Source organism: Ciconia boyciana, chromosome 2 (genome assembly GCF_034638445.1).
Source record: "Ciconia boyciana chromosome 2, ASM3463844v1, whole genome shotgun sequence".
Classification (NCBI taxonomy): domain Eukaryota; kingdom Metazoa; phylum Chordata; class Aves; order Ciconiiformes; family Ciconiidae; genus Ciconia; species Ciconia boyciana.
This window is the reverse complement of record NC_132935.1, coordinates 64,627,103-64,637,495: the sequence shown is the minus strand read 5'-3', so window position 1 is coordinate 64,637,495 and position 10,393 is coordinate 64,627,103.

Genomic DNA, 10,393 nt, shown 5'->3' with positions numbered 1-10,393 from the left:
CTGGAGTTTTGTAAATGTCAATATTTCTAACAGAAAATGAAGAGAGGCAACATTTTTTTAGGAATAGCCTGAAGAGGGAGCCATTGGTATAGTAGAAGCAGCAATTAAGGCAGAATTGCTATTAATAAAAGAAAAAAAAAATCTGTAACGAAAATAATTAATTTTTGTAATTTTAAGCTCTATTGATTAAATATTTACAGGCATACCTACATTTGATGTTCTGGTTTAGGTATGTACATAATTTTAAAGTCATGCTGAAAATTTAAATGCTTGCTCTTTGTTCTGAAATATTTATACTGATTAAAATATATTAAAATGCAAACTGAATAAATAAGTCAATGAGTACTTAGTGAAGCATTAATTAGTTAATAGATTAGTTTATAAATGGATTGTAAACATAGAATGTATTTATTTTCTAACAGAATATGACATTAGGAATGGTTCTGCAGTTGCTATATTTCTTCCATCCCAAAATGCTGATTTCACTAAAATGTTGCTCACTTAAAGAGTAGTACCGGCTCTTTACTTAGCTGTGTAACTTAAAACTCTGTGTACCTTTCCTACTTAATATTCCATGTTTGTCCGTGTAGAGAAAACACACACAGCTTTGTGATTATTACTACCAGAAATAAGTCATTTAGCAGGATAAAGGCAGTCACAATAATCGTACTTGCCAACTCTGAATTACGGGTTTTCTTGCACATAAAATTTGTTGAGAAAAATAACCCCATGACTTGACGATGGTCATGTAGGTAATGTCTCTGACAGGCCCTCCGAAGGACACTGCATAGTGTCTATAGGGCAGTCAAGTAGTCGACAGTATTGTCCATAAGAGTTTCTTAAATGTCATTATTTTTTTCCAGAGTAGCAAGTTTTTGAATAAAATATGTATATATCTTTATTCTGACAATGCAATTACACCCATAAGAAAACATGAAACAGAATAATTAGGATGTAAACACCAGGAACTTTTCTAATGTCAGCTACCCATGCATGTATACACATGTACACCTTCCTTTTTTTTTTTTTAAATGCAAAATATTTTTTTTTCCCCATGGAAAAGACAATTAACCTTTGAAAAGCCTTACCAAGTGGTGGCTTTTCTTTCAGCTGAAAAGTGGGACTAAATGTTTTTCTCAATGCTTTTTGTTGTTCGATTGTTTTTTTAATTCGGTGCATGAATTACTGGGTAAAATCTTATTTTGTGTATATTTGTGACTGAACAAAAGGGCCTTGCTGTTCCCTTCTGGTTCCCGTAAGTGAACACTCTAATAAGTTAATGAGATAAATGTATGCATTTTTAGATAATCAAACTGAAAGACACGCTAGTCTGCATCACGTTGTACTGTATCACACACAAAAATTTCACAGGCCTTGAAAAATAGAACACTATGCTTAGGGTTTTTTAAGGTACTTGGGCAATGACTGCTGGAAGTGTCAAGGTTTGTGATTTAGGGAGCAAAATGCCGTATTCCAGTTTGCGTGGTCTGCTGCTGCATGCTGTTCAAACTGATGCAGTTTTCCATAGTCGTGTAATCCCGCGCCCTCGCTGGCTGCTGGCACAGCACTGGTGTGATTCACGGGTGAGCTGGTTCTGGGCACTGCCTCGGCAGAAGGGCAACCCGGGGAAAAACACAGGTAGCTTTCTGGCTGGCTCGGCAGATCCACGAAGGGGCCAGGCAACTGCCAGCATCCTGCTTTAGCTGGGGCTGGCTAAGGCAGGGTCGCGGCAGCTCTGACGCAGGTTTGTCGGAAACTGCAGTGGGGCTGCCCCTGTGGGCACCGGGGAGGTAACCGAGCCGGCATTTCAGTCCTCGCTGCCCCTCGTGTACAAAGGAATCGAGAGCGAGCCTCCACGCCTCCGCTCAGCCTGGTCCGTGACCTCGTTGCCACGCTAGCTCTGGAAACCAGAGGAGGTGCGGTCGCGTCAGGGCACGAGTGCACCTTTGCGGTGTGACATGCCAGCAAGGTTACAGCACTTGTGGCACCCACAGTCGCTCTTCCGTGAAAGGTTGCACCTTCTTACTCACTTCATGTTATCCTGTGGGTTCGCAGCCCAGCTGTGCCAGGTAACTTGTTTGCAGTACAAATAGTTATCCATTTTCACATAAAGAAAATGCTTGCCCACTTCTAGGTACCTTTTTGTTAAATTTTTTCTGCTGTAAGGTAGAGAACCTTATGCACACAAGTAAAAATGTGATAAAAATTATGTGGTTTCCCAACTTTTCTTGTTCATATAATTGCAATATAAATGTTTGAGAAAAATGAGAAAGAATGAATGCAGGCTTTAATGAATGCTTAGAAGGGATCTGTTTGAATTTCTTATAATTTCATAAAATCTAGAAAAAGGAAATTTTTAAGCAGCTTCAAGAGAAGAAAATGTTTTTTTCCAGTGAAAACTGCTACAAATAGTATTTTAAGTTTGCATGTAGAAGTTACAAGAACTTGGAAAAAATGGGATAATGCTTGAAGTTCTCCCCATTGTCCTAAGGCTAATACTTAGAATCACAAATTCTAACAAAAGAGAGTAACAGTACCTGCAAATCCTTCTGTGTGGCCCATGAGAAGCATCGTCAGGGCCTGCTGCTGCAGTAACATCACAGGCTTTCTATTCAGCTCTTGAAGAAATGAAACATCTGGACTTTTCCACCTCGGTGGATCATGCCAGCCTCTTTTCCAAATGCGAGGAACACAATGTGTATCTTATGAGAAGTGAAGCTGAATTTCTACAGGCTTAACATTTATCCTTTCTGCTTTTATATTTGGATAACTGAAGACATGATCGTAGCTAAAAAAACCTTTTCTACTGCAAAGCAAAGGCAATATTTATGTGGACTTTTCAACTTTTTTTTCTAGCAAAATTATGATGTGTTATGAAGCTTGGACTGACAGCTTTGGAAGCTACCAGTAGAGTGTATTTATCTTTAAAGTGCAGATCCTGCAAGTGGCCGCGTAACAGATCCCTGAAGCCTGCAACACAGAAGCCGTGGATATCTACATGTGCACTGAGAGGTGTCTTCACAGAGGCACTTGAGGAGCCAAACGTCACCTTTAGTCAGATACTGAATAATCTTGAGTTACGTTCCTCTAAAGCCAAGTTACAGTACAGCTGAGAAGTGGTAAGAGAAGTGTGTAAGAGTTATGATATGTAACAGTCTAGAACAGCAGTCAACCAGCTATCTACTCAATATCGCAGTAGTCAATATCACAAAAATAAGTAGTAATACATGGTCATATAAAGCAATTGTATATAAGCACAAACAATTAAAATGTTTTGCATACACAATACAAAGCATGCAAATAAGTGACATCTTTTATGTTTCTGTGGGTATGGCTTTCTAGATAGATCAATATGAATGTACTAATAAATCAGATCTCTTCATTTTTTTTTTTTCCCCCTTGCTGCCAAACATGAAGGTTACTTGAGTCAGACAACCAGATTTTTGACCCATGGACACTGTCTTTTAAGTCTTCAGGCTGTTCCATTCAGCAAATTCCATTTTAAGATAGACCACCACCCTAGAGAGAATTGCAGGTGAAGATTAATTTATTTTTCCTGGATCCGTACGCTTCTGTGCGCACATTACAGTGGCCACTTGGCAAAGGCACCACAGGCTGTCATTGCTAGCTTGTTCACCAGTAATGAAGATAGCACGACATCTCTTCATCATGAGTTGATTGGTTGGTTTGTTTAAAATGTGTTTTCTTTCATTCCATTGATTTTCAGTAGAAAGGGGAGTATATAACTAACTTTCAGCATCCAGAACCCAAAACAAAAGACTTGAGAAAGGATGTACTTGACAGATCTTACTGATCCTTCCACTGTGATTAAATGAAACACTATGATTTGAAGCAGTCACTGGAATGCCAGGGTTGCTGCCAAATTGGTGATGGTGACCCTGCGTACAGAACTTGCTGCCTTGTCAGGAAGGCAATAATACACAGGAGGCGAGTAAAGCCATACTAACTCTTGAATTTCTTAGTGGGAAAAGAGAGTGATACAAACTTACATGAAATTCATATGAGGGCTCTGCCACCACTTGTTTCTTCACACCAGAAGGTTGCATGTCAGGAGTGTGTCGTGTTGAAAATTTTCCAGTTTCTATTACAGAGCTTACAGTTTCAATTCTAAGTTCAGGGGGAAAAAAAAAAGAAAAAAAATCCCCTTCAGCTCCACAAATAGAAAGACATGGCTAGCATGATCTTTGAATTAGTCTGACAGATAAAAGTAATTAAAAACTAATTAAAAAAATTGTAACTGCATCTAAAGGATGGGGAACATGCAATCGGCTGGCACTTCATGTTATTTCACAGTGAGAGATCATTGAAATGATTTTAAGACAGGTAGCAACATCAGTATTATGCATACATACACAATGTCTGGTTTCCTTTAAGTACGGCTATATATAAGTCTGTCTGGAGGCTGACAATGCTAAACCTCCAAGGATTTGGTTTGGTTGTACTGTGTTTTTTAATAAAAAGGTAATTCATTGCAGTAAAATGAAAAAGATGATTAATTTATTACCCTGTATTATCTGATATGTGTGAAGATGTCCAGCTTGCCAGTATTTACAGCTCTGCCACTGTATAATTCATCTCTTGCAAACCCACAAAGCAAGTTTGTGAAAGACAAATATCTCAAATATAAACATTGAGTCTGGTACATTATGCATCAATACATTAACTTTAAGATTTAATGTGATTATCAGATCAGAGAAGAACTTGCGAAGAAGGTTACGCTGCATGAAATACAGATTTGTTCCTTAGTTTTCATCTTCACTAAGTCAGCATCTTATCCACCTAGCACCTGCATCCAAGTCCTATTAGAGCTACATCCACTGAAATAAGAACGTGTGTAAACTGTCAGCTTTACGGAAAACATTTCCTAGTTACACACTGAAGTTCTGAAATGCTCATCGGATAAGGAACACGACCATTTGCTGTCAGGATGCACCTCGTGCAGTGTGTACTTTCAAGCTTAAGCAAGATTTTGTTGGCTTCTTTCCCCTCCCAAGGGTAAAGTTTTGTAGCAAATATAGAATCCAAATTCAATGCCTAGTTATGTTTTTGCAAGCACTTTTACACACCTATTTTAGTCCACAAAGAAACACAGCTCTTGTTTCGGCCTTGAGGAGTAAGTGATCGTGGCAAGTTTCACACAAAGAACCTGAGAGGAATTATGTAACAAAATGCAAGCATGCCTTCAGGTAGCATTTGCAATTTTTAAAACTCTGTGAGAGTAAAGCAACTAGGAACCTCCTCTGTCGCCCTCCATCTCAAACAACTCATCCCGTGTGGGTTGCAGAATCAGCTGAAAAGCTTTGTGGGAACTGCTGTTCCTCAGGCAGGGCTGGAAAGCCCTGTTACAACAGTCAGTGGTTCTTTTCTTTCACTTACGTCCTTAGAAACCAGGGGAAATACCCAAATTATGTCTAAGTGTCTTGAGTTCAGTTCAAGCGCATACTTCAGTTGAAAAAAATCTGCAAAGAGCTTGCAAAAATGCATACCACCGTGCTTGCATTTTTAGCAGGTCATTTTGAATTTCCTGGTCTGTTTTTATGTAATCTGATGTAGCAGTATCCCAGAAAAAGCATTTACTGTTTATCAAAATGACCTGTAATGTGAAGTTGTTCTTCATACATGCTTCTGAAGAATGCAAGTGAGAAGATCACTGAAATATTTGGCAGTAGAGCTACATAGACAAAAATGCACTCTATTAACAAGGAACTGTTCATACTTTTCTATTCGTATATTTCTGTTTAAAATATTTGTGTAATTATTTACCTCTTAAAGGACATGATGTGTCTGCAGCTCAAAATACAGACATATATGGACATATATGGCGTTGGACTCAATGATCTTTAATAGGTCCCTTCCAACTCGAGATATTCTGTGATTCTATGATACAAGGTATAAATTTGAAAATCAATTAAGTTTCACCTTGGGGCAATAAGTATTGGCAAAGTACCACACTTTTTCCCTGTAAGAGAGTAACTTGCACCAAAACTGTGGTAATATGTGCAGTTCTGACCAATTCCAGAGTCAGCATCTTTCTAGAGGAGAAGTCTTCTAAAACCAGATGTATTTGAGAAAGCAAGTGAAAAGGAGAAGGGATGAGAAACTGCGGATTTTTTTAGGATCCTAGAAAATCCCACGTAGAAAATAGGTGGTAGTGAGTGTTTCTGTTAGCAGAGAGGACAGACTCTGGAGGTAGGTGAGAACAAGGGCATGCAGCGTGCAAAACTCACACTTACCCATATGCGAGTTTTGCACACACAGGTACACACACCCTAGTGATGAGCAACATGGAGATGAGCCAGGGAGACTAAACAGGATTTATAAAGTGAGAAGACTGTGTTCAGGACTTTTTTCATGCATCAGTATTTTAACTTTACATGTTATTGCAGGTAGAAGTTTCCAGCAGGAACAAGGGGACTGTGGCTCCTTGCTGGCACCAGCCACTGTGGCACAGGCTCCTGTGTCACCAGTAAAGGCACAGTTGCACAATCGTCCCTGTCCAAACATGGACTATGGACATCCTTAACTAGCAAGGCATTGTATAACGTTTTGTCAAACAAGCTAAATGCCATATTCTGAGAGGAATAACTAGCAGGAGTCAGAGTCAAAGCTTCTTGGGAGTAATGCTACTGAAAAGGAAAACCATAACTACGTGAGTAAGCCTAATCTTCCACTTTCACATGCTAAGCAGATGGTGACCTGATTAGTTCTTAGTCTCAGGAGGCTGCTCATCTCTCTATGCCTCTAGCTCCTATTGTCAGCATCTTATTTGACTCATTCTCGATGATTTTAGCCGACTGCTACATTTTTTAGTCTTCTCTTTTGAGACATTACTTAAGGATTAAAAACTGCATTTATCTAATATTAAAAAAGCAACTTTCACACTTAAGCCCACTGATTTTAAATGGAAATTAAAATGTTTCAATTTCTTCTTTCACATTAATAATTAGTAGGAAAATATGATCCCACCCTTGAGCGTTTGATTCCCCACAACATGGATGTACAGCCTACAGGAGGGAAGACTTGGGGCGATGTACCAGGGAGACAGGCAGACCTTGACCCACTATGTACAGGCACCTAGTGCTATCAGAGGTGCTGCCTTCGGTCAGCTGCTACTCCACTGGCAGTGTTCACACAGGACTTGAGCTGTGTCTGCCATCCTCGGGGCACATTTCTCAGGTACCGTAGGACATCCCCAGTGGCACTAGGCATCCAAGTCTTGATACCTCAATCAAGCTCTCCAAGGTATAGATGCTGCTGTTGCACATCCCCACAAAGTTGTTTTCTCATTAGCTGGGTAGGTTTAACCAGCAAAGTGTCCCCTTATATGATTATACAAATATGATATGTGAAACGAACGGTACTTAGGTTTCACTGTGAAAAGGTACCCTGAAGTAAACACTAATTAACACTAGACCTTTATCACACTGTAAAAATTAGTCTAGAATAAAATTTAACCAGTCCAATTTACACTGAAAAGTCACCTCTTTTTGGTGTCCCTTTTCTGTGACTTTGTGTAAACTGTGCTAATAAACATATTGTAGCATTTGTAGTTTTGCACATAAATTGGCCAAAACCAAAAGCCATTATTCAACCCTTAATAAGAAAAACCTGAATCAGTATGAACAAGAAATTATTTAACAACAATGTCAGGATTACATCTTGTGAGCGTACATACATATACATATATATATACAGCTACATACATGCATATGTACACACACAAAGTGTACATATGATTTCCGTAGTTAGTTGGTCAGGACTTGAAAATATCTAATAAACTTGAATCCTATTTCTAACACTATTATTTTAGAGGTATCTTTAAATTACTATGGTGACAAATAGCTGTTAATGCAACCAAGAAGTAATACTGCTAGCAATCGTGTATAACAGTACAGACCTTAGTAAAATGCACACCAAATTGGTTTTGTGGTTTGTTTTTTTTTTTTTTCAAAAGGCAGATGAGATGCTGCACACGAGAAAAAAAGAAAAAGACAAGATGACTGATGGATGCCCTGCTTGATGTAACAGGGAGAGAGTAGCTCTGGATACCCCCGTGGGGGGGGAGTGGCTTCCCCAGTGCTTTCTTTCATGGCCAGGAGAATCCACAGTTGTTTTCTGCTATTTCTGTCTTCTGGGACTGAAGGAGGCATGAAGATGGTCTGCACAATTCATTGGTTTCAAACACATGGTTTTAACTTGACAGTAAGTGGCTGTTTCAGAGCAGAACCTTATTTCAGTGCACTGCTCTGATAGTGCCTGTGCTTATAAAATGACGCTGTCTTTGTTGACTGTATTTTATTAGGTGTTCCAAAGAACAACAGAAGAAACTACGTCTAGCATAAGCCCACCTTCAGTTGCACTTCTTCATGTTGTAGAGCCCTTAGACAGCATGGATTATACTGTTTTCCAAAGCAGTTAGTTATAGTCCTAGAAACACAGCCTCCATACCTCTTGGGTGAGGAAATATACCACCTCCAACATCTCACAGAGCTTTCTGCTCTTCTCTTCTGCCAAAAGGGTCATATTTATGAGTAGCTGTTCTTTCAATGATGGTTGAAGTCACTTTCTAAAGCCACTGCAAAACAAGAGATTGCAAATAATGTTTTATGTCAATTGTATGTCCTTAAGTACTTCAGCAAAATTCAATCATTTACCTTTTTGGAGCTATAGCTTTTAAGCATGGACCGATCTGCCAAGTCCTGTGCAGGCACCAAAGTGCTCTTCCCTGCAGCAGCGTTCCTCACCATGCTCATTCCTAAATGGTTTAAACAGGCGAAGGGAGCTGAGAGACTGTCGAGGACCTGTTCTGCAAGTTGATGATGTGCAAACTGAGTCTTCTGATCTGGAGTCTCGGTCCTTGTTTTGTGTTGGAGTCCTCTCTCTTGACAAGGGCACCGAAAGTTACACTGCAGTTGCAGTCTGCAGAGCCAACACAAGTAAGAGACTGAGCTGGGTCCTCCTTTTCCCCAGCCAGCATCCTTACTCAGTTCTTACCAGCTGAACCATGAGCCTCACAGCCCCGGGGAAGTCTGAAAATGGGTGTTTATTGAGAACCTGATTTGAAACCTAAGTATCCCAGATTATTACTGTTCCCAGACCTCTTAAAAAGCCGGCTACCTTTACGTCCAGCTCCCAGGAATTTCAGGGGAGCTACTAAAAATCAGAAGCTTGTTTATTTACATTTTTAAATTCAGCCAAGGCTTTTATATTGATAACTTTCCACATCAGCTGTTCATACACGTTATCTGTGGTACAATATTCCCTTCTATAGACTCCACATCCATACTTTATGCCCTTAATCACCTTTATTCATGCAGGTTTTTGCAGGAGAGGGAGCAGGAAAGAAAGGAAGGATACCAACTACTTTCTGTAATTTAATTAGTGTAATTTGTTTTAACAGTGTTTTTAACACTACTAAGTTTTTGTTTAAATCTGGTTCAGACGCTTTGGTTGTGTGAAATAACTACATGTTATAATAAAAATCACATTTTGAAATAAAAAAATACATAGCTGTGAATTATGTCATTTGTGCTAGGTGTTTTGCCTAAACAGCAAACAGAACTCTCAACTATTGCTTTAATTTCAAAATACAGTATTTGCTTTTGATTTAATTATCAATGTAAACTGATGCTTTAAAAGTAATTCGCAACAACTAGTTGTTAATTAGGTGGGAAAACGCTCCTCTGACAACAGACTTTGGCCAGAACTGATGTTTACAAAAACTTTTTTCTGTTGCACAAAAAGAAAGTCACATTAAGGAAATATATTATGTAGTGATTCTTAAAACTGCTCACAGCACAATAAGAGGAGATTTGGATTAAATGGGGGCAAAAAGGCGGAATCCAGACCTGGAAATGTTTATTTACCATTTCAGTTTTATTGACCTCAGTGATTATTCCCAGACGTAAATGTTCATAGACAAGTCTTTGCATCAAATTCAGCAAGGTAGTTGTATTGCATGTCCTATTTACAGCCTTCTGTGAAGGACAGGAAAGATTAACATGATAGTGGACCTTTCTTCAAATAATTAATAGTGAAATTTTGTATACAGTGGGGAGGAAACGACAGTGTTGCAAATTGCTCATATTCAGAAACTGAAATACGAGCTGGGCGGCGTGAACATGGGCATGCTACGAAACAGAAATAAAGTAATGTTAATAAAATATATGCCAAAATTCCCATTGCTCTGAATTTTAAAACTAAAATGTAACATATTCCACTCAGCAAGAATGAATTATCCCTAACCCTATTTTATAGCATTAGTGATAAGATCACCTGATTGACCGGATCACATATGCATACCATTTAGTAGTATGCCAAGTAAGAGCATGGCATTTATTTTTTCCACCAATTCAGACCCACTGAATATGTG